Below are 23,895 nucleotides of genomic sequence, written 5' to 3' on the forward strand. Positions count from 1 at the left end.
GCGAGGACTTTCCACTTGGTTTGACACCGAATAGAGAAGTCCACGACCGACCGTTGTCCCTTCGAACAGGTCCCTGCCTTGGGCCATCTCTAGCACGTGATTCTCCATTCCCCCCATCAGGATCGAGAGGCTTGTCGCCAGCTTGTGGGTCCCCATCCACCGGGTCCTTTCCATTCGGCTCAGAGGAATCAGGTCAGTCCCGAGATCCGTCATTTCTGCCCTCCCCCTGGTTCACCTGTCCATTGCAGGGTTTCCCGCCCTGTCCTAAGTTCAAATTCAAAGTCGCTCCCTTCTCCCGCTCCCACATCACTGTTGTGATCTAATTCATATAACAGATTATGAGTTGGATCATGACAATGTTATCAATGTTGCCTTATGATATTTCAACTCCATAAGGTACCTTAATGACTGCATTTATCATGATCTCTATGACTGCTATCAAGTTGTACTGGCCTCTATGCTCTTATCATTATTGTCTTGATTTTGATTGCTATTAAGCATGACCTTTCAAGACTCCTTTCTCACTCTGACTGCTGCATCTCTTTACCTTTTGACAGTGATCTGCCCTTAGGTATTCAAAACATCATGACTTCTTTGAATGAATTTCTCTGTGGGGCCTGCATAATGTGTCTTAGTTATTGTGTGACAGTGATGCATTTGGTGGCTTGGATTCATGCCTGGGACTGCTCATGAACGTTGAAGCCTTTGCCCTATTTTTTCAAAACCTGTTGATTCCATTTACATATTTTTTTGAGTATTAGGATTGTCCTAAACTCTTTAGCAGGTCTGAAATTTTATCATGTTTTTATCTTTGTGTCTCCTATGGATGACTGTCATTATGTGTTGGCATTGATTATGTGCACTTTATTCTTTGTGCATGCTCTCTTTGGGTTGTCTTCCATGGCTACGCTCTATGCCATTGACCTCATTGACTTTTTACCTTGAACTCTGAGACTGTGTTTGTGGTATTACCTTTCCATGGTACACTTTAAAACTCGAGAACTGCTGGTCTTTGTGGCTTCAAAAGATACCTTTTATTGACTGTGCAGTGATTATATATTGGCTTCATAATGCAAATGGTAACCCTGTCTTTCTTCTTTTTAGATTGCTCTCCGTAGCTATATCTTTATAGCCCTTATTCACTGTCGTATTGCAAACATTTGATGACAAAGTAAAATATTGTGCCTTGTGTTTGATTAGGGTCATTGTATCTTCTAAACCCTTGTAGCTTGTCATGTCAAAGTATTCTTATTTGTATTAGACCTGTGGAATAGTGCTTGAATCCTTTAATGCATCTTGTTAAGGCAATCACCATTACTGCTGGAGTATCTACTAGCATCAAACAGTAAAACACTATCATGTATGACTGCTCTAGATAACTACTTACCATCATCTATATAGGCTGCTCACTGCCACTTTGTCATTAAGTTTGCAAACTCAATTTTTTCCTTGTAGCTGGCATCAAAATTGCTCACTGTTGATGATTGTGCCAAGAACCCTGTCTTTTGGTTTTGATCACAGATTTTGAAAAAAAAATTGTGCTATATGTTGTATCTTTTCTTTCCTTCAATGGACTATGGTTTGAAAACCTTTATTGTATTCACTGTCCTTTTGGAAACTTTAACTCACACTGTGGCTGCTACAAGTTTTGTGACTGCACTTTTTTCCTCATGACCTGAGACAAACTGCCTGGCAAAACCTTAAACTTCACTGGACTATTTGAAGCTTTTGATGGCTCTATATTTTGTCTTATAGAACTGCTATCCTGAAGCTTCTTGTACTCACTGTGTACTCATGTGCTTCCAGGCCTAGGTCTGTCACGTTGGCTCTCAATCAACAATATGACTGTACATTCTTTAGACAGAAATAAATTCAAACCCTGAATGACTGTCTTATGGCATATGATCATTCCTTTCTTGTGCCTGTTGATGGCTCTGTGTGAATGAACTATCCCTGTTGAATGACCTTCATAGTTATCATACTTGCTAGTTGTTTGGGTAATGATCTGAGACCTTGTTCTGGCTCTTCAGGACTCTTCCTATGATGCAAACTGTGACTTTGAGGGTATGTTTCTAAGGATTTCAGGTTGTCCTCTTGCTTCTCTTAACAACTCTTTTGCCTTTTACTACAAATTCGTGATTATTGTATCTTGCATGACACTTTCTCAAAAATCTCTTCTGCGATGGTATGAATAGAGTTTATCTCTCATGTAAACACTTATCATGCAGAAAAATTAATGTTACATGCGTAGACTTCTCAAATAGGTTCAAGATAAGATCACACCTGATTCATTGGTCAACTTGGCTTCATAAAAGCTATTATGAATATTTCCTCATGTTTGTTCCTTACATCTGTCAAAAGTTCTTATGCATGATTCATGCATGGGCTCTCTAGCCCGCAAACTGAAGATGGATGCATTGATATGAGAGGAGAAAAAGATCCTGAACCACTGTGGGACTACAACCTCGCTTCTGGCCGCCATGAGATCTGTAGTTTTTTTGGAAGACTTAGGGCTTTCTTTTGCAAAAAATAACTTATGTTTTCTCCAACAAAACCCTAGTCTGACTTGCAGATACGTGGATGAAGGTTGGTCATTCTTGCATGCAATATGAGTAACGCCTTTCTTGGAGTTTCAGTTCCCTCCAAAATGCAAAAATAAATGTTTTGAATTTATTTTCAACGTGGGAAGTGCCCTATGAAGGATTTTGAAGATTGTAAATAAAATAAATAAAAGACATTATTTATTTATTTTTCTTGTTTTTAACATTCTCAAGCTTATTGAATGAATTTTCCCCCTTTTTAACAAGCAAAACCTTCAAAAGCATATCAAAAAACTCAGATGATTTATGTGAGCCATTTATGACCTAAGGGGAAAATTTGGCAACAGAGCCATTCTCCTCAACCTGTCAATCAAAGGGATTGCCTCACTATTCAAGTGTTCTTGACCCATTCAATGTTCAAGCTTTTATAAATCATAGACAAGCTTTACTACTTGGTTAGGAGATACTCTTGTGAGGGAGTCATCCTCATCATGAGAACTGTGGGAAGAATGATTGTCAACAATGTTAGGTATTTCATGTATAGGCGTAGAAGTTTCACCTAAGTTCCCATGGAAAATAGTTGACTTGGGCTCTATACCTCTTAGAGAAGCCATAAGTCTATAACTTCTTCTCACATGGATATTAGATGTAGGGCTCAACATTATAAAACTCATGCACAAAGCCAATGAAGGGAATGCCTAAATAATACAAATCTTTAACAAATTGACTATCGTAGATAAATTTTGGAAATACCTGCCAAGAACCATTAGGCAACCACAAAACCAAGTCCTAAGAAAAATAACCTAAACAATCAATGAAAGATTAATTCACAATGCACAAAAACAAAAATCAAATGATTATTCTTATCTCCTCGCAAATATGCTCCTCAAAAATTATGAGTGCAGAATAAAATTTGAAAGCGTGATGATGATATGATAGCATGAAGATATTAAAGGCATGATTGTCAAATATGAGGAAATTGATCACAATTTATAGATTTTCAAAATTGAATTTACGGACAAGATTGATTGTCAATTGACTAATGAGATCACTTGAGAGGATGAGCTAAGTGATAGGAAATGTGAAAGTTGCATTTGCAAGTGAGGACGAGTTAAGTGAAGAGTGGAGGAAAGGAGTTGTGAGGAATAAGTTAAGTGGAGGAAAGGAGTAGTGAGGAATAAGTTAAGTGGAGAAATAGAGGAGTTAAAATGGAAAGAGTAAATAGTTAAGTGGGCAGAAAAATTAGCAAGTGGAAGAGTTAAGTGGGGTCATAAATAAATAAAAATTATTTATTTCATCCACACATCGTGTTTAAATAAATTTAAAGTTTATTTAATAAATATAACAATTTGGAAAAGGGACTAAATAATTAAAACAATTATTTAATCATGGAATAATAATTAGTTCATAATAAAGGGATTAAATAATTAAGTGGATTATTTAATCGGAAAGGGATAGTTAGCATTAGGCGATTAAGATCAAGATTAATTGATTAGAAAGAGATAATGATGAACATTAATTAAATAATGAAGATTATTTAATTAATGGTTTAGAAGCACAATAATTAAATAATTAAAAATATTTAATTACAAGGAATTAGAAGAATATTAGTACTAATTAATTAATAAAAATTATTTAATTAGTTTAGATGAAAGGTTAGTGAAAAGTGTCATCGAAGACTTACGACAATTTTTAGTGTCTACGTTGACTACTTAAACATTGCATAAAATGAACAAAATTTGAATCTCTAAATGAAAAATATGTAATACAAATTAGGTCTAGACATCCAAAACAAAAGTAAGCATAGGATATGTTAGGTTCACCAAAATGTGAGGTGGGAGAAATAGGATTCACAAGCTTATGCATGCAAACAAGGAATCTATTTAAATGCCCTACCTTGCATTGGAAGGAAGATGATCCACCAGGCTCAAGAAGGCTCGAGCACAAAGTGGATGCAATGATCCTTTATTGTGGGGTACTTGAAGATGATTATGTAAATGTAAATAAAATCAAATGAAGCAGGATCAAACAAGCTCAAATTGGCAGCCTTTGGCATGCATAGAAAGATTGTAAACTGATAGATCAATTTTAGAAGAGGGGACAACTGAATAGGCTAAATTGACCTATAATCTAAATTTGAGGAAAACATGGAGGGATTAGGATGCCTTACGCGACCTTCTCTTAGGACTGGGGCATTGTGCTCGATCCACTCCTAACACTTTCTTCTCTGATGAATTGCAAACTATAGATCTCCAACTAATTAGTTTGTACATATTTTCGTAGGTGTGTCACCCGTTCTTGCACAACAAAAAAGGGAGAAAATATTGGGTAGAAAAGGGTTTGCCTAGGTCAAACCCCAGTTTTGGAATCAACCTTGAAATTGAATTGAATTGAACTTGAATTGAAAACGTGTTGTTAGGTAACAGAGGCTAGACTTGAAAATAGAATGTTTATACCTTCATCAACCCTCTTTGATGTCGAAATGATCAATGAAGATATAATGTTGTCTTGAATGTAGTTGAGCTTAGGAAGAGCAGATCATGGAGGCCATCACAAATGCATAGATCTGGTAATTACTCCTAGTCTTCAATGCCTTGATGCTTGATCACTTGCTCTTGAATTGAATCTACCCGTGTTGTCTCCTTTTGCATCTGTATTGTCAAGCTTCTAAGCATTCCCTCAAAATGAGGGAGGATAACTTTCTTATATACCTCTCCCAAGCATTTCGAGATACAAAAATCGGAGCAAGTCAACATGGGAAAAGATTTCTCACTCAACCTAGCTGAGTGTGCCATGGTTTAAGTTTGGGACCAAACATCGGGGAGAAGGCTGCCCTGGGGAACCTTCTCCCAAGTGTGGGGTTCCTTAGGTGCCTTTTTCCCCTCAATGTGGCCTCAAATTGGGAACTGAGGTCCAAAATGAGAAGGAGATGTCATAAATAGATGCTAAATTGGGGTTGTATCAAGCGTGCTAGGCACAAAAGGAAAGGAATGCTAAAATGGGGCCTAACTGAGCAAGAAATCGCATAGGGATGTAATTTATGACGCTACACATAGTAAGACCCAAATTAGATGGAGTGAGTGAAATTTAGGCAAAATCAATGAATTTGGATTCTCAGCCTGGCTTAGACTACATGAGGCCACAATTGGGAGACCTCATCCCCAACACAAACACACAACAATCCAAACTTGCAAGCATGGTAGCTCAACATAGGTACAAAACTTGTGAGCATACCAACACAATGAGGATATGGAGCACAAGCATGAACATCTGCTAAGTCACTTGGGATGAATGCCAACAATATAAATGCTATGATTCTTACCCACAAGCACGTTGGATTAGAAAAGGTACAAGCTTTCCATCACAATGGTCCAACAAAGTTTTGAACCTTGATGGCAACATCAGCAATGCCACAACTTAACCATCACACTATGGGATGAACCTCAATATATTTAAAATATTTTCTCTAATATATTAAGAGATTATTTACTCATCCTAAATATATAAGTATATCAATAGCGTTTAATGTTTATGAAAATGAATTATTTCAATAGTTTTATATTATTTTGGAAAAAAAAATTATATAAAAGGGATAATAATTTATTAATCAACAAAGAATATTACAAAGCCACCAAGGCTAGTAAGCATAACAACAAGCCAAAACCATGAAAACAACCAATTTGAGTTCTTCTAAAACACCCAAATAATGTCTCAAATATTCCATTACGAAGTCCTCCAAATTTTGAGAGTACTTTGAGGGAAAATGGCTCCAATCCCCAACACTCCACATTTTCATCCGATCAGAAGCCCACCTTGCTAAGAAATTTGCAACCTTGTTCAACATAAATTATTAAATGTAAGCTAAACATTAGCAAATAATATTTATTTATCTAAAAATCTAATCATTAAATGTTGGTTGCCTAAGTAAACTTAAGCATAGGTAAATGGTAAAACACACATTTACTCCAACACCCCCCCTTAAGTGCAACTTAGGGAGTAGATTATTATACAATATGGGTCTTGGCTACAAAACCATGTTAGGTACCCATGTACAATGCAAATGAAAAGAAAAAAGTCTCTCAGAAATGGAGAAAGGGAGAAAAGCACATGGGAGAAAACTCCTCTCCAAAAGAGAGACAAGAAACAAGATGATGATGTATGGAAGACTCAATCACACCCCCTAAGGGATACATACATCAAGTATATACTGATGAAGTATGCCTAGAAACAAAAGATGATCCAATGCCTACAAGCAACGCATCTCCCCTAGTAGGAAGAAACAAGTCCATTGAATGATGAAGAAGCCACTCCAAATCTAATTGAAAGATGGAGGAAGTCTCAAAATAGAAGTATCTAATAATTGAGCAGTCTCCAAGCTCAAATAAGCCACCACATACTCATAATCAAACTCAACCAAGGAATCTAACAAAGCAAGCGAAGGATAAAACACATCAATGTCAATTGCCAAAGAAAATGAAGATGTATCAATAGTGGTGTTGGAAGTGTCATTAAAGAAGAGAGAAATCCTTTCAAGTATGTCTCTAATTCTACAAGATGAGACTCCACAAACAAGTTTGAAATATCTACCAAATATACATCCAATGAAACAAGATTTGAAACACTATAAGCATCCTAATAAAGAATGGAACCCAAGAACACAAAGATTCAAAAGAAAAAATTTGTCCTTACAAGAAAGCTTCACTCTTGAATGAAAGATGTAAACATTTGCCAAAGGAACATCATCATTAAGAGAAAAATGAGAGAAAGGATACAAGAAAGATGCATGATCCACCACACTTGTAGCAATGATATCTCTAGTTTTCATATCTCTAATGTATGCATGATCAGGGGTGAACTCAACCATCTTACCTTGTGCACCATGAGTAATTTGATAAACTGAAAGGAGATTAGTGGTTAAGCAGGGTACATAAAGAACATCATTAAAACATACCTTCCCATATCAATAATATGCTTTCCCACAAACCTTCATGTATGTATTGTTACCCATCAAAATGTTAGGTGAGCTACAAGGTTCAAAAGAAGAGAACATATCCATAGAATATGTGATAAGATGAGATGCGCCCAAATCTAGAAGCCATCTCCCATTTTTCAGGAATGGTGGAAACCAAGAGAGCTTTACCATGCATCCCATTGAAAAATCCTACGCTACCTGATTGTGTAGATGAGGATGTTGACAATTGTGATGATGATGAAGAAGAAGACACTGATGATGACAGTTCGATGTTGTTCTTTTGAAGGAGGTGTTCAAGCTCATCAATCTTCTTAGTATAACACCTATGATCATCATGTCCTTGTCTTTTCCAATAATCACATTTGATCTTCTTCTTTTTGGATGATTCCTCTCAAGAAGAGGTCTTGGACTTAGGAGGATATTGTGAAGGAGAATCCTTAGCTTTCTCATTTGACTTAGAATCCTTAGCCTTTTGCTTTGGGTCTTTTACAAGAAGTGCTTAAGACCTTAGAAGCATTAATGTACCCATTTGTGCCAACTTTTCTTTTTCCCTTGTGAGTTGTGTTGAAAAACTATCAAGAGAAGGCATTTTGTGTGCACTACCTAGAGCATCTATAGGAGCATAAAATGTAGAAACAAATACAAATAATCAAAGACCTATCTTCCAGAGAATATAAAGGATCAACTATTAATCCTCTTTTGTGACCCCATATTCAGACAATTGCAAACTAGGAGATTTGAGCTTGGTGAATAATTCCTAGATATTATCAAAATGTCTAGGATGAACACTCATGAGTTTATTCTCCAATAAAAAATTTCTCATCTTGTCTAGCTTGCTAAAGAGATTCTTTAAGGTAGTCCAAACATCATGGGGATGTGTGCAAGATGCAACATGATATTGAAGATCAAGATAAATGGACAAAACAAGAGTTCCAAGAGCTTCATCTCTTCTATCAAAGCATTTTCTCTTTTCAACAATAGTTGTGGGTTTTTGATCTTGGCCTAATATGATTTGCTTCAATTAAAATTATAACTATAAAATCTCCATATCAGATTTCCACTTATGATAGTTGTATGGATTTAGAAGTTCTACTTTAGGCAAATCCATAATGAAATAAGAGAATACAACAAATCTTTTTCACAATATAACCAATCAATCACTTAAATTCACAAAAAAAGAGTAAAACCAATATCAAACTTCAATAGATTAAAATCATCATCAAATAGAAAAATATGTGATAAATACCTCAACCACCACAAAGTTGACAAAAATATATTTCCGTCAATATCTAGTTTGCAAAATTTCACCTTCATTTACAAAAGTAATGCAAAAAAAAAGGAAAAAGGCTTATAAGAAGGCACTTTGAAAGCACCAAAGGGGCTTTTAAAAAAATGGCTTAAGCCCATGATTCTCCATGTGACCACCCCTGATGTCGAAAGCGAAATTATAAGCTTGAGCTAAAGAGGCAACAATTGTCCAAACAGTTGGTAATTAACGCCAAACGAATTATTATTAAGTTTATTATCTTCGTGAGCTCAAAAGAACTCTCAACATATCAACGAAACACTACCAAACATAGAGTATAAGATATCCCACTCTGCAATCATTGTGGGATATATACCAGAGAACTAATGCTGAAGACATGCCCAGTGACTCGCAATTCCACATGCCCACAAAACCCTAAAATATGAAATATTGGCTTAGGACTTTACAAACTCCAAGTTCTAATCAAATAAATTCAATTTAGAGATACTGAGTGAAATTCATGGGTGTGAGCAATCAAATGTATGAATATTATCTATCAACAGATGAAGGGGTTGGTAGATGTGTTGACAAGAATGATATGATACAATCTCACCCAATGCAATGCTCTAACTGATAACGGGAAGGAGGATACAAATTAAGGAAAGCCAAATGGATCAATATAATGCAGAATAAGTGAAGGAATAGGTCAAGGAATGTATGAACTCCCTCAAATCATTGCCAATCACCAAAGAAACCTTGTGCACAATGCAATAGATAATCACTAAAAAAATGAGCCCAATTCGATCAGTGCATTGGAAATAGTGCAGTCAATAATAGGGGCCAATCTGAAAAATCCTAATTAAAAGAATCACACTCTACATACAAATCACAGACCATGAAAGTAAGCCAGCATATCAAGCATTACATTGTTTAAATCACCAAATAATGGAGGTTGGTCATGGGGCTGATATAAGAGTTGCCTAAATATGATACAGGCTCTCCAAGTGATTTGAGTTCACTACCCTCATGGACAAATATTAGACCGGTCCAAATGAATAAAAATGGTGCCCAAGGGCCATTATAGACCTTGCAGCTATCCGGCCAAATAAGCAACCCGCAAACTTTCAAGGTACCTACCAACAAAAAAATAAACACTTCCAAAAAAGACAGTGATTCACCAACCTTGGATTCATTCAAACATGGCAGTGATTAAGAATTTGGTTTATTGGGCACTAGCACAAACAACTAACCACAAGAAAAATATAGGTTTATCACCCAAAACTTGGGACCTCAAACACAAATACAAATGAAAAATCTTACAGAATGAGATGCAACAACATTGCTTGCTTTGATACCATATAGGAGTAAAACTCCAAAGCCAAGATCAACAACCTACAATATGACTTTCATGAATAAGAGAAGAAATAAAACATTTCACCAATAATATGGATTGTCTTGAAATACAAAATAATGTACATGAGCCTTGTTTATAAATAAAAAGATGGGAGGTAGAGGAGAGGATATGGACATTATCTCAATCATAAAGAAAAGTAGGTAGAGTCCAACTAACAACTACTACTCAACAATAATTATTAAATGCAAGGTAAAAATTAGTGAATAATATTCGCCTAAATATCTAATTACTAGATGTTGGCTTCCTAAGTAAATTGAAGCATAGGTACATGGTAAAACACACATTTACTCCAACAATTTTCCTTGTTTTATTTTATCCCACTGTTTATTCTTTATAAGGTTACAAGGGCTATCTCCTTAACTGTGTCTTGAAGCTATGCATCCTCTCATCCCTACACCGACATTGGACTTGATTTTCAAACAGACCCAACTCTTTAGAAAGCTTAGTTTTCATGAACTCAAAAAAATATTTGTGCTCTATATAGATATTCTCCAAGGGTTCCATTGCACTATTGAACAAAATTTTAAATCAAACATTTCCCTTTTCATACATTTTGTTGTGACTAACAAAATGACATCTCTTGCCACTCACAACAATTAATACCATGACATTGTTGTCAAGAACACCCTCATTTGATCATCATGAACTTGCTCATAAGAAATTCAAAACAGGAGTTCCTCATTAACATATCTCTCATTTTCCTTTCTATTTTTTAGGCATTGAGTTGTTATAGAAATTGAGACATGATAGAATATGAAGAGATAAAAAAAGATTAGAATATACTATGCAACAATAGGGTATTATTAGAGGATTTGATAACAAGATTACATACTTGACGTGAATGAATCATGGCAACTCATCTTGGAGACTCCTTCACCCTTTTCTCATGCATCATTTTCTCAACCATCTCCTCTCATTCTTGGTCTCCATTTTAGCTTTCGTGATGTTACAAGTAATGCAAAAGAGATAGAAACCCTAAAACTACCTAGTAATAAATGGTTTACTTTTCCTTCGACAAACTCTTTCCCTCTCTTTTTTGATTCATGTGGTTTAAAAGAGTGTAAGAATTGGCTATGAAGCTAGCCACCCAATATCTAGAGGCCTAATGTAAAGGATAAGAACACATGATAAATAATATGACAAGAATAAATTATATTTCCATCAAGAATGCATTAGAATTTATATGAATGTACATAGGAGACCCCATTGGTCAAATCTAGGCAAGGTGAAGCATATGAAGTGTTGGTGTAATTATTTATTCATGATAGATATAATTACACTTTACTTAAGTTTACTTAGGTACTTGCACCACATTGTAGTTTGCATATGAGACACTTAGGGAGATGTGCTACATTGGGAGTGTGTATGTAGGAGAATTTCCACCTTTTATGGTGTGATCTTGTTACTACTCTATCATATCCACTTATTGTTGAGTGATAATTCCACCTTCGGTGGGTGATCTACCTCATGTGGAATATTTTACTATTTCTCCTACCTACCCTTGCATCTCATTGAGCCACATGTTATCATTATGTGCTCTCTTGCCTCTTAGCCTTGTCTTTATAAGCAGGCTTATCCTACATTGCATGTAACAAACAACAACAACAAGTAATCTTGATGATCCAGTTGATCACATTTTGCATCATTGATAGGAATACAGTTTATTCTTGTCACATTTTGTTCTCTCTTATTTGTGCTTTCCATTGCCTCTAGATCTTGGCAAATTCTCACATGGTATCAAAGCCATTGGAGTGCCTTTGGTTTGCAAATTGAGAAAAAATTGAGGTTTTGTATTTTGGAGCTTTCTATTGCAGGTTATTATTGGAGCTTGTTGGGTCAAATCTGAGGTCACCATTGGATTGAGGAGGTTTGAGAAAGTCAGAATCGCCTTTTGTTTCATCCAAATCCGACATACGAGGCCAAATCTAGAGTCGTTTGAAGGTGGAGGGTGGTGACTTGTCCCAGCAACGATCTGCAATTTTGGAGCACTTTGGGTCAAATCTGTCATTGCCATCGCACTCAGAAGACCCAAAAACCCCAAGATCAACTATAAATTCATTGAAATCAGTCTCCGTCAACTTGAGCTAAAAAAATTTCTCCCCCGTTGGCCGTACGGACGGTGGTATAGTCTGCAAGTATGATTTCATTTTTTTTTTAATTAAAAACAAAAAAAAAGATTTTATTTAAAATCACATTAAAAAATAATTAAAAAATCAATTTTTTTTTTAATATTGGGATGCATTTATTTTTAAAAGTTTTTGTTTTATTGAAAAAATTATTGGGGGGGAGGGCGATGCAAGGTTGTACCTACGGCCCCGTAGGTACACCCTGCAGATATTGCAGGCCCTGCGGCCCACAATGTACCTACGGGTGATGTAGGTCTTGTGGCCCCCACTGTGTACCCATGGCCCCCATCGTGTACCTACGGAGGGCCTGCAGGCCCTTTTTTATTTATTTTTTTAAGGGAATTTTTAAAATCTTTTAAAAACAAAAATATCATGGAATAAGTCGAATTGGGAACATATATTTTTTGTCCTCCTTCATACCTGTATGCAGTGATTCCAACCGGCAGCCAGGGGAGGCCAATTTGCTCCTTTATATCTCTTGGCCACATCCCAATCGGAGGCATCTTCATCTGCAGTATTCTACAGGACTTCTTTGGTGGCATCATCTTTATGTTTTCATATTTGCTTTCTCTTGCATGAGCAATGTTGTACTCGCACTATCATAATGTGCCACACCTCTTTGTATCTTGTCTTTGATGACATATTTGATGTAATCCTCTTGTACATGTAGATTAGGAATATCTTGTGAGACTTGGTGCATGGCTCCAGTTGAGACTTAGATTGTACACATTTGTGCATGGCTCCCATGAGACTTTGATTGTACCAGTATTTTTGCTATTTATGAGTATCCAGATTATGCTCAAAGAAGGTTGTCTCCATGCCTGATCTTCATTTTTTTGAAGCGAGTGATTCATCGTCATCGACATTGGTACCTAGTTTTGTCATACTGACATTATTGGTGCAGCATTGGCTCTCTTTCTTCTTTATGGGGAGGTATTTTGGTCAACATCATTGGACCATATTTGCAAGATATTTTACATTGAGGGGGGGCTTCATGGTCTCTTCTTCTCTCTTATTCATCATTGAGAGCATCGTGTGCTTTCATCATCTCTCTTTTTTGGGGAGGGTTTTTTCCCATTGTGTTTTTCTCTCTTTCTCCGCTTTATGAGAGATTTCATTGCATTGGTTAGCGTGCATTTGCATTTGTACATGGGTACCTAACATGGCCTAGTAGTCAAGACCCATCTTGCATTTCTTAGTTGCATTGTAGACTTAATTGCATTCCCCTAAGTTGCACTTAAGGAGGGTGTTGGTGTAATTATTTATTCTTGTTGGATATAATTACACTTTACTTAAGTTTACTTAGGTACATGCACCGCATTGTAGTTTGCATATGAGACACTTAGGGAGATGTGCTACATTGAGAGTGTGTATGTAGGAGAATTTCCACCTTTTGTGGTGTGATCTTATTACTACTTTATCATATCCACTTATTGTGGAATGATAATTCCACCTTCGGTGGGTGATCCACCTCATGTGGAATATTTTACTATTTCTCCTACCTACTCCTACCTACCCTTGCATCTCATTGAGCCACATGTCATCATTGTGTGCTCTCTTGTCTCTTAGCCTTGTCTTTATAAGAAGGCTTATCCTACATTGCATGTAACAAACAACAACAATAAGTAATCTTGATGATCCAGTTGATCACATTTTGGATCATTGATGGGAATACAGTTTATTTTTGTCACATTTTGTTCTCTCTTATTTGTGCTTTCCATTGCCTCTAGATCTTGGCAAATTCTCACAAGAAGGAATAAGATTATGACAAGTTTCTTAATATTATGACATGGTACATAAAGTAATAACTCATCACCCACCTAAGGTGGAAAAGTGATATTGTGATACATCCACTGAAGGTGGATCACCCACCTAAGGTGGAAAAATGATAACATGATAAAACTACTAAAGGTGGAGACACCACATAAAGTGGATAGTGATAACATGATAACACCACATAAAGTGGGAATTTCCTATGTGCTCCCTAAACAAACTTAAGTGAAAGGTGTGATTAGGACCTAGGTGAAGAATTAGCAAGGTACACCACCTTAATTGCACCAACAAATAAAAACTAGTGTTTATTTTTCTTTTCTAAGTAAAATCACAAACTCTACTTAAATCCATGCAAAAGGGAAAAAGATACAATATGAGATAGCAAAAAATTATATAAAGACCACCCTTCAAAAATCTTCTAAGTAACTTAAAACAAAGTGGAGCAAAAAAATGATTAAAAAATAAAAACCCGAAATAGCATAATATGCAAAAATGGGCAACAAAAACTGTAGACACCTAAAATTGTCCTGTCTAATTAAATAAATATTTTTATTTATTTAATTATTTTAGCCTAATTCTTCTATTAATTAAATAAATATTTATTTATTTAATTAATTATTTTAGCCTAATTCTTCTATTAATTAAATAAATCTTTATTTATTTAATTAATTCATTTTATCCTCTTCTAGCCTTATTTCTCATTTAAATAAATACTTTTATTTATTTAAATTACCCTTTTCTTGAATTAAATAAATACTTTTATTTATTTAATTGATCCCACTTCCTCTATTAATTAAATAAATATTTATTTATTTAATTAATTCATTAGCCTTTTCTACCCATGACACATGTCATTAATCTCTTAATTCCTACACTACCTACCCTCTCATTATTTTCTTATTTCTTTTACCTACCCTCTAATCCTAGCCGACCATTTATCTTTTACACCTCTCAATTTTATCCTTCATTTCTTATAGTGTCTTCTATATAAGGAGATGCTTCTAATCATTCTAATCCCCTTCAAGCATTCTAGCATTCAAACTTTCATATGCGATCAAGCCTACTTGCAACCACATTTCCGTTCTTTATTGAGCTCTTGTGCGCACATAAAATCTGAGAGCAAATATATCAAGCAAGATCAATGGAGATAGGAAGAATGGAGATCCAAACCCTATTGGACATGCGATGGTATCATTTTTATGATTTTTGTTGATTTGCATTGTCTTAGGTAATATTCATATGTTATGGTGGATCTTTGTTGTTGTTAGGATAGGGTTTTGTGGTTGAATCTATTTAGTCTTTCAATATTGTTGTTTCCATTTTTACCATAAAAAATTTGGCACGCTTGGTGGGACTCTTGTCCTTTTGCACTTAACATCTTGGTTGCATATTTTATGCTTTTAAAGTTTCAGATTTGACATTTCCGACAACATTTCAACATTTTCGTGTCTGCGTGTATCGAAACCGTGTTTTTTATTTTCTTCTACGTCTGTGACCTATGGAATCGCATTTGCGTTCGATATTATTTTACCTTTTTTTGTAGTTTGTAGGGTCGCGTCTGTGTTCCCAAATCGCGTCTGTGCATCTTTCAATCGCGTCTACGTTCTGGATCCGCATCTGTGTTTCCTAGGCACATCTGCGAGGGTTTAAGGCACGTCTGTGTTCTTTAATCACGTTTGTGTGAGATTTAATCGCATCTGTGTTTCTGATTTTGCAATTTTCGGTTTTGCTCCAGTTTCAAGGCTTTATTTAGTCATTTGGATTTCAGATTTGGTTTATTTGGGCTAATATCTTGTGATCTAGCTAACAAATTGGTACAACTTGTCATTGAAGCAACACGTCTTTTGAAGGCCCCCTTTTTCACAAAGTCTTTTGGATCTAAAATTTTCCTCTTGTGTGCTTGCAAGAGGGGGTATTATTTCAAAACTACTAACAAATCTTTGTTGCAGATTTTTGGCAAGAGTTTTTGATCTTTATTGTGTGCCTTGTTTTCATAGATTACCAAATACTTCAATTGGTGCACTAAAATTGAACTAGTGTCTTTTGTGTCTTGAGCAATAGCCTCTTTTTGTTTAATCTCTAGAGGGTCTGTCTCCTTGTGTGGTCATTAGGACTACTAGTGAGGAGAGAATGACCCAAGTGGTAGCAAGGAAAATCCACCTCTTCCAAACCACTATAAATAACTGTATCCATGGTGAAAGCCATGGGTAACGTGTGCTGATTAGTTCATATCGACACTATGTCTCCCCATAAACTCGTTTGATCAAATTTATTTGATCAGTAGTAGGGCATAACCCCTACCAGCTGGGAGCCTTTTGTATTTACAAAGTTGAAAGTGTCGCATGTATGGCCACATGAGCGGATGCCCTTACTAGCACCTTTTTGTTTTAGAAAGCCAAAATCCTTCTAGTTATTGGGGCAGGTGGTCGGACCTCTGGAGCAGCCCACGCACATATAGTTCTTAGTAGAGATACAAAGTTCGCCACGGGGAGTTTTTCGTGGGGATTGGTGCTTGGCTACCCCGGAGAAGTGATTGCTGAGGGTGGAGCCAGTGGGGTCAAGCATCTAAGTATTCGCTTTGAATAGCATAGCCTTGGGGGAAACCCCATGTGGGATCAACAACTATTGTCCTGGCCAACCATAAGAATTGTGTTTGTCTTCTTTTAAACATTCAAACATTCAAGATCAAACATCAAAACATTGTGTCTTTTATGTCTTCAAGTGTATACAAAACATTTCTACATCAAACAACACACTTTATTTTGAGTCATTTTGAGTCTAAACACTTGCAAACATTGATTTCTCATCAACATTGTGTCCTCTCGTTACGAAAAATAGTCAAAAATTCAAATTTGGTCACAACAACAACTTTACAAATTGGAAAAATTGCACCTAGTTTCTGGAAATGCGTCTGTGTAGTGTTTAAACACGTCTGTGTCATTTAATCATGTCTGTGTAGGACAAAAATGTGTTTGTGTTATCACAAGCAAAGCTGCATTCACAAAATTTGGAAACACATCTGTGCAGTGTTTAAACACATCTGTGTCATTTAATCTCGTCTATGTAGGATAGAAATGTGTCTGTGTTATCATAAATAAAATTGCATTCACAAAATCTCAGAAATGCGTATGTGTAGTGTTCAACCACATCTGTGTCATTTAACCATGTCTGTGAAGTATACAGACACGTCTGTGTTCAGTATTGGAAAAAAAAACTTACAGTCCAACAAACAGGAGTAGTCAGTTTCAAACTTATTGAGCTTCCTAGGTTACTCCTCCAGGTTTTCATCTAGAATTCAACCTATCTTTGGGTCTCACAAAGTTCATCATTGCTTTACACCTTGCATTACATTCACATTTGTCTAAACTTGAGTCAAAAGGTCACTTGCTTGTCCTCATCTTGCTTTGTCAACACACTACATACAACAACATTTTGCTAAGTGGTCCCTCACCAAGGTCTATCACCTTTGGGTCTCATTTGGTCTTACTTAGAGTCAAGGTCAACTTACCTCATCAAGAGAAACTATCATCTCTTTGGAAGTCACACCAACTATACTACATACATACTTGGTCTTACACTTTGGACATTGCAAGTACACCTCAGATTCATTTACATTCCATCCAACTCTTGGTCTTCCATACTCTTTCCATTTTCATCTAGTCTCACACATCTTGGTTACAACCTAGTTCATGGTTGAAACCCATTCGCAAAAATCTAAGAGAGAAGCTAAAGAGGCTCAAGAGTCCGCAAACATGAGTGCCTATGAGTATGACAATGATATCTTTTTTAATTCTGATCATGCCACATTACCTGACATGGACACTTATAGAAACACTCAAAATATTGAGAACTTGGATAACACAAACAATGACGATACACACAATGACAATATGGACAACATTTCAGTACATTCAGCAGAAGTGGAAGACTCTATTATGGATCCCCATTTTAATAGATTGGTTGAGGAAATCATGAGAAGAGATAGACAATATTTTCTACAAGTGATGGCACAAAGTGGAGCTAAGATAGCTCATGATTTTTGCATGTCTCAAATAATGGAACATCAACCTATGCAAGAAATTCAACTCAACATGGATCAAAGGAGACCTAATAGTGGAGGCAATAGAAGACCACGTCTCGTGCCTGAGTCACCATCATCCTTGTTTCAAAAACCCGAGGAACCAAATACACATGGTCAAGCTTATGATACTCATCTACGCAGACCCTTATGGAAGTCTTATGCAGATAAATAGACTCAATCACATACCAATGCTAAGGACCAATCACAAAAGAAATTGAATATCCAAAGGCATGCTCAAAATTTGGACACAAGGAAACCCTGGGTCAAATATGGGGGCACTACACAAGAACAAACTCATGACATGCCTGTAGAATATGGTATACATGGACAAAACAAATACTCTATTCCTCATCATTACTCTATACCAAGTGGTTCCTATATGCAGTATCCTTATAGACCCCCTCCATATGAGCATGTTTATGATCAATATCATCCATATATGCAGTATCCTCCTCCTCCACCCAGTGGCTTAGGCATGGGATATGGTCCAAGAAGTCGGTCTCCATCCAAGAACAATTTGGAACAACAAATAAAGGACTTACAAAAGAAAATGGAGGATATTAATACACCAATGCCAGCTTACACAATGAGAGTCATATGTCCCTATCCATTTGACAAAAGCATTCCAATGCCTCCTTTTCCTACACATTTCGTGACACCAAAGTTTGATAAGTACAGAGGCAAAGGAGACCCTAAGGCACATATAAGACAATTTTTCATAGCTTGCATTGAGGTAGCAGCAGAAGAAACATACCTGATGAGATTGTTCCCACAAAGCTTAGGTGATCAAGCTATGGAATAGTTCTCCCAACTTCCACCTGGAATTAAGTCATGGGGTGATTTAGCAGAAACTTTCATACAACATTTCTCATATAACATAGAGACAGACATATCAGTTATCACTTTGTGCAACACCAAACAAAAATATGGGGAGTCATTTTCATCATTCTTATAAAGATGGAGGAATTTAGCCAACAAATGCTCTTGTGAAATTCCACAAAAACAAATGGTAGAAATGTTTACACAAAATGTCAACAAAGAAATTGGTTATGACTTGAGGAAAGCTTGTTTGTCCACTTTTAAGGACGTCATTGAGAAAGTATTAGCGACCAAGAAAGTCTTAATTGAGAAAGGCATCACCAAAATATTCAAAGAAAATAAAGAAGACTTTAAAGGAAAAGACAAGCCACAATTTTGGAATAAGAACAAGAACACAGTAAATGATGGTGCTGTTGATGCTAACACAGTGAGACCCAAAATCATTATTTCTGGATCAAGTTCTACAAACAACCAAGTAAACACTCAAGAAACTTCAAAACCACGAAGGAAATACACTACATTGGGAGAACCACTTGAGTTAGCCTTCAAGAAGCTAGTGGAAAACAAGATAATAACAATTCCAGACAATCCTCCATATGAGCCAAAGGTCAAACCAAATTGGTGGAATGACAATGAGTACTATGAATATCACAAGAGCAAGGGACATAAAACAGGAAATTGTCATCGGTTGAAGAACATTATACAAGATCTTATTGATAGAGGTGACATTGAGATATAAGGACATACGTCTAATCAAGAACATGAGATGTTTAAGGAACCGTTCCCTAAACATGACAAGGGAAAAGCCAAAGCCACAGATGAGCAAGACAACTATACCAAAGCATCCTATCACTATGATTCAATTGTTAGTCACATTTCGATGGACAATTATGTCTCTACTATTATCGTAAAGGACAAAACACCTAAAATTTCTACCCAAAGAGCCAAAGTTGTCCTAAAAGGCATTGGACCTTCTTCTAAATCCACCTCTAAATGTAATGTTACAACTTGATGAGGTAAGGTCACTTTGCAAGGTGCTCCAACTCAAACCACTGCTTCCTCATTGGCCAGACCTGAGTATGACCTAGTAGAATAGTTAGGGAAGACACCCGCACTTGTCTCCATCCTTGAGCTTAAATTACGCATATCCCCTGCACATAAAGCCATCCTTGATAAATCTTTGAGAGAAACCTCTATCCCCACTGATCTGAATGTGGACCATTTTCAAGCCATGGTGGGATACCTTTCCGTTCCACATTCTCTTACATTCATAGAAGCTAACGACGCCTCCATAAGACAACCGCATAATGCACCTTTACATATTGAAGCCTTCCTACACAAACATAGAATAAAACGAGTCCTGATAGATAGAGGAGCTGGTCTCAATATATCTACTTTGAACACAATAATACAATTGGGATATTTAGATAAAGTTGTGAATGCTACAAACAAAATTACCATCAAGGCATATGATGATGAAGAGTGTTCATCCAAAGGCACGGTCACCTTACCTCTTAGAGTAGGGCCAGTAACAAAGGATGTGGTTTGTCAAGTCCTAGACCTCGATCTCACATACAACATATTGCTAGTACATCCATGGATTCATGAGATGAGAGCAGTCCCATCTACATATCATCAATGCATTAAGTTTCCTCACAATGGAGTTGAAGTAACAATTAATGGTTATCCTAATCCATTTATATACTACAATAACTTGAAGCCAAAAGCCGAGACAATAATTCCAATTAATAAAGAGGCTATCCCATCTTCTGCATATATTGACCCTGGCTCATTAAAACCTTCAACATCAAAGCAAGGTGAGATTAAAGGGAAATATCAAGACAAAGGCATGGGTGAATACACTCTAAATCAAACCATGTGCTTACGAAAAGTCATGAGTTCACCTAAATAATATGTACTACCACATCCTTCTAAATGGGTATCTATCATTACACTAAAATGGGATCCTACTATATTCCAAAAGTGGGGCGAAATGGAAGAAGAAGACTTATACAAAATGCTTTACAGAGACCCTGAAGATGGTACATAAGATCAGATTGAGATACCATGTGAAAAATATGGCAAAGGATTCAAAATCCTACAAAAGTTTGGGTACAATGGTAAAAGTCCTCTTGGCTTAAGAAAAGAAGGTATCACTCAACCTTTACAACCAGAATTGATATCTAAAAATTAGCACTCGAAAGGGCTTGGTTTCATGTCTTCCAAGGTAAACACTTGAAAGGCAGAAGGAGCATTACAAATCAAGGTTTCCAAAGATCAACAAGAGAGCTTCTATTCCATAGACTCTAATGAATGGGAATGGGGTTCAAAAAAATCATCCAATGATTATGAACTCATCGAGGAATTTCATAGAAAATTCAGAGTTGGTCAAGAAACAACCCTTGAGGATCCCACATAGTCTTTGCCTTTAGGTTCTAGGTCAAAATCACGACGGATGAGTACACCCGTTCCGGAATGCACTTTTAGTGATGACAATTTGTACTCGTTCACGATCGAGACAGATGAGGAGTGCCAACGATGACCTCGACAACTACCTTGACATACCTGAATATAATTGTATCTACACTCTAACACCCACTGACTTTGAAAACATTGAAGGCCACCCCCTTATTCACCACCAACTTATTGATTGGGACCATGAAGGACCTATACAATTTGACACATTTCAAAACGATGAAGCCTTTATCGATTATTTAGGCATACGAGATGATCTTCCGCTTAGGGACCATAAAGCGAGATACAATATAGAACTCAACAACATGACATATTTTGGTGAGGGTGTTGGGCCTTCCAGTCTCAAAAATGTTAAAAAAAAAAAAAAAACATGGGTTTTACGGTGAAAACCACATTGTGGCACTGTCTGACCCCAAAAAAGTAAAAAGAAAGGACGTATCTAAGGGTGAAAAACTCTTCGAGTCTCCCGAAGATAGAAGGCTCGACATTCTCCCGACATAATATGAAGAAAAATCATCCATGTTAATAGAGGAGACCATCAAAACAAATATTGGTACAAAAGAGATTCCACATAACATATTCCCAACACAATCTCTGGCAGAGAGAGAAAGACCAAAGTTCATTAAGTTTCTTCATAGAGAGACAAATCAATTTTGCATGGTCCTAAGCCGATATGCCCAGATTGGATCCGGATTTGGTAATGCATCATTTGACAGTTAAACCAAGAGAAAAGCCAGTGAAACATAAATTAAGAAAGATGCATCCACAAGTGGCATTATTAGTCAAGGAAGAGCTTGAAAAGTTGTTGGATGTCGGATTCATACGCCCAATTGATTATCCTGAATGGATCTCCAACCTAGTACCAGTCAGTAAGCCAGATCGCATCATCAAAATATGCACGAATTTCAGAGACATTAACAAAGCTTGTCCTAAAGATGACTTTCCATTGCCAAACATCGATCTGATCGTAGACCTCATAGCAGTTCATGCAATGTTATCTTTGATGGACGGATTCTTTGGCTACAATCAAATAAAAATCGCATCCGAGGATTAGCACAAAACACCATTTACTTCTCCCTAGGGAAATTTTTGCTGGAATGTCATGCCCTTTGGGCTAAAGAATGTAGGCGCTACATATCAACGAGCCATGACTACTATCTTTCATGATCTTATGCACGTAACTGTAGAAGATTATGTTGATGACCTCTTGGGAAAATCAATAGACAGAGATACACATTTGGACATCCTTTCAGTCATTTTTGATCGGTTGGAAAAATACAAAGTAAGACTAAACCCCAAGAAATGTGTCTTTGGAGTAACATCTGGGAAGCTCCTAGGATTCATTGTTTCAAAAAGAGGAATCGAAGCCGATCCAGCAAAAGTTAAAGAAATCCTAGAAATGCCACCACCAAGAAATATCAGTCAATCTTGATCTTTACAAGGAAGACTTCAGTCCATACGAAGATTCATAGCACAACTTGTAGGTAAATGTCATCCTTTTTAGCACTTGCTACACAAAAACATCAAATTCAAATATGATGATAACTGTCAATAGGCTTTTTAGATACTCAAAGATTATCTTCTGAATCCACCAGTCTTGATGCCACTAATCCCAGAACAACCCCTGTTACTCTACATATCAGCTACATCAACAACACTGGGGGCACTCTTAGCGCAACAAGATGCTGAGGGCAAAGAAAAGGCAATCTATTACATCAGTCGTACTTTGGTTGGTTATGAGCTAAACTACACACCAATTGAGCATGCATGTCTCGCTTTGGTTTTTGCTTCGCAGAAATTATGACATTACATGCTAACTCATAAAACTAAGTTGGTCGCAAGGATTGATCCATTGAAATATCTTCTCAATAAGGCAGCACTTACTGGCAGACTAGCCAAATGGGTGATGCTCTTGAGTGAATTCGACATTGAATATGTGGACATAAAAGCAATAAAGGGACAAGCTATCGCAGATCAGTTAGCAGATGCACCCATGATAGATGATGCTCCTCTAACTTCAAAGTTTCTAGATGAATCCATCTTGGTGGTATCACACATGAAGCCTTGGCAACTGTACTTTGACAACTCATACATGCAGCATGGTGCAGGAGCTGGCATCCTCTTTATCACACCTCAAGGAGATTCCATTCCCAAATCATACCGATTGTCATTTCCTTGCACTAATAACATAGCAAAATACGAGGCATTAACAATTGGATTACGGATTGCAGTTCAATGGTAGATCCAGGAACTCCATGTTTTTGGGGACTCTCGGCTTGTAATTCGTCAAGCAATCGGTGACTACAAAACAAAGGATGAAAAATTAATGCCTTACAAGAAAATCGTAGATGACTTCAAGCAATATTTCATGAAGATAACCTTTGAGCAAATACCAAGAGAGCAGAATTGGGCCGCAGATGCCATGGCTACTATTGCCTTGCTGATCGAT

Source organism: Cryptomeria japonica, chromosome 7, assembly GCF_030272615.1.
Source record: "Cryptomeria japonica chromosome 7, Sugi_1.0, whole genome shotgun sequence".
Lineage (NCBI taxonomy): Eukaryota > Viridiplantae > Streptophyta > Pinopsida > Cupressales > Cupressaceae > Cryptomeria > Cryptomeria japonica.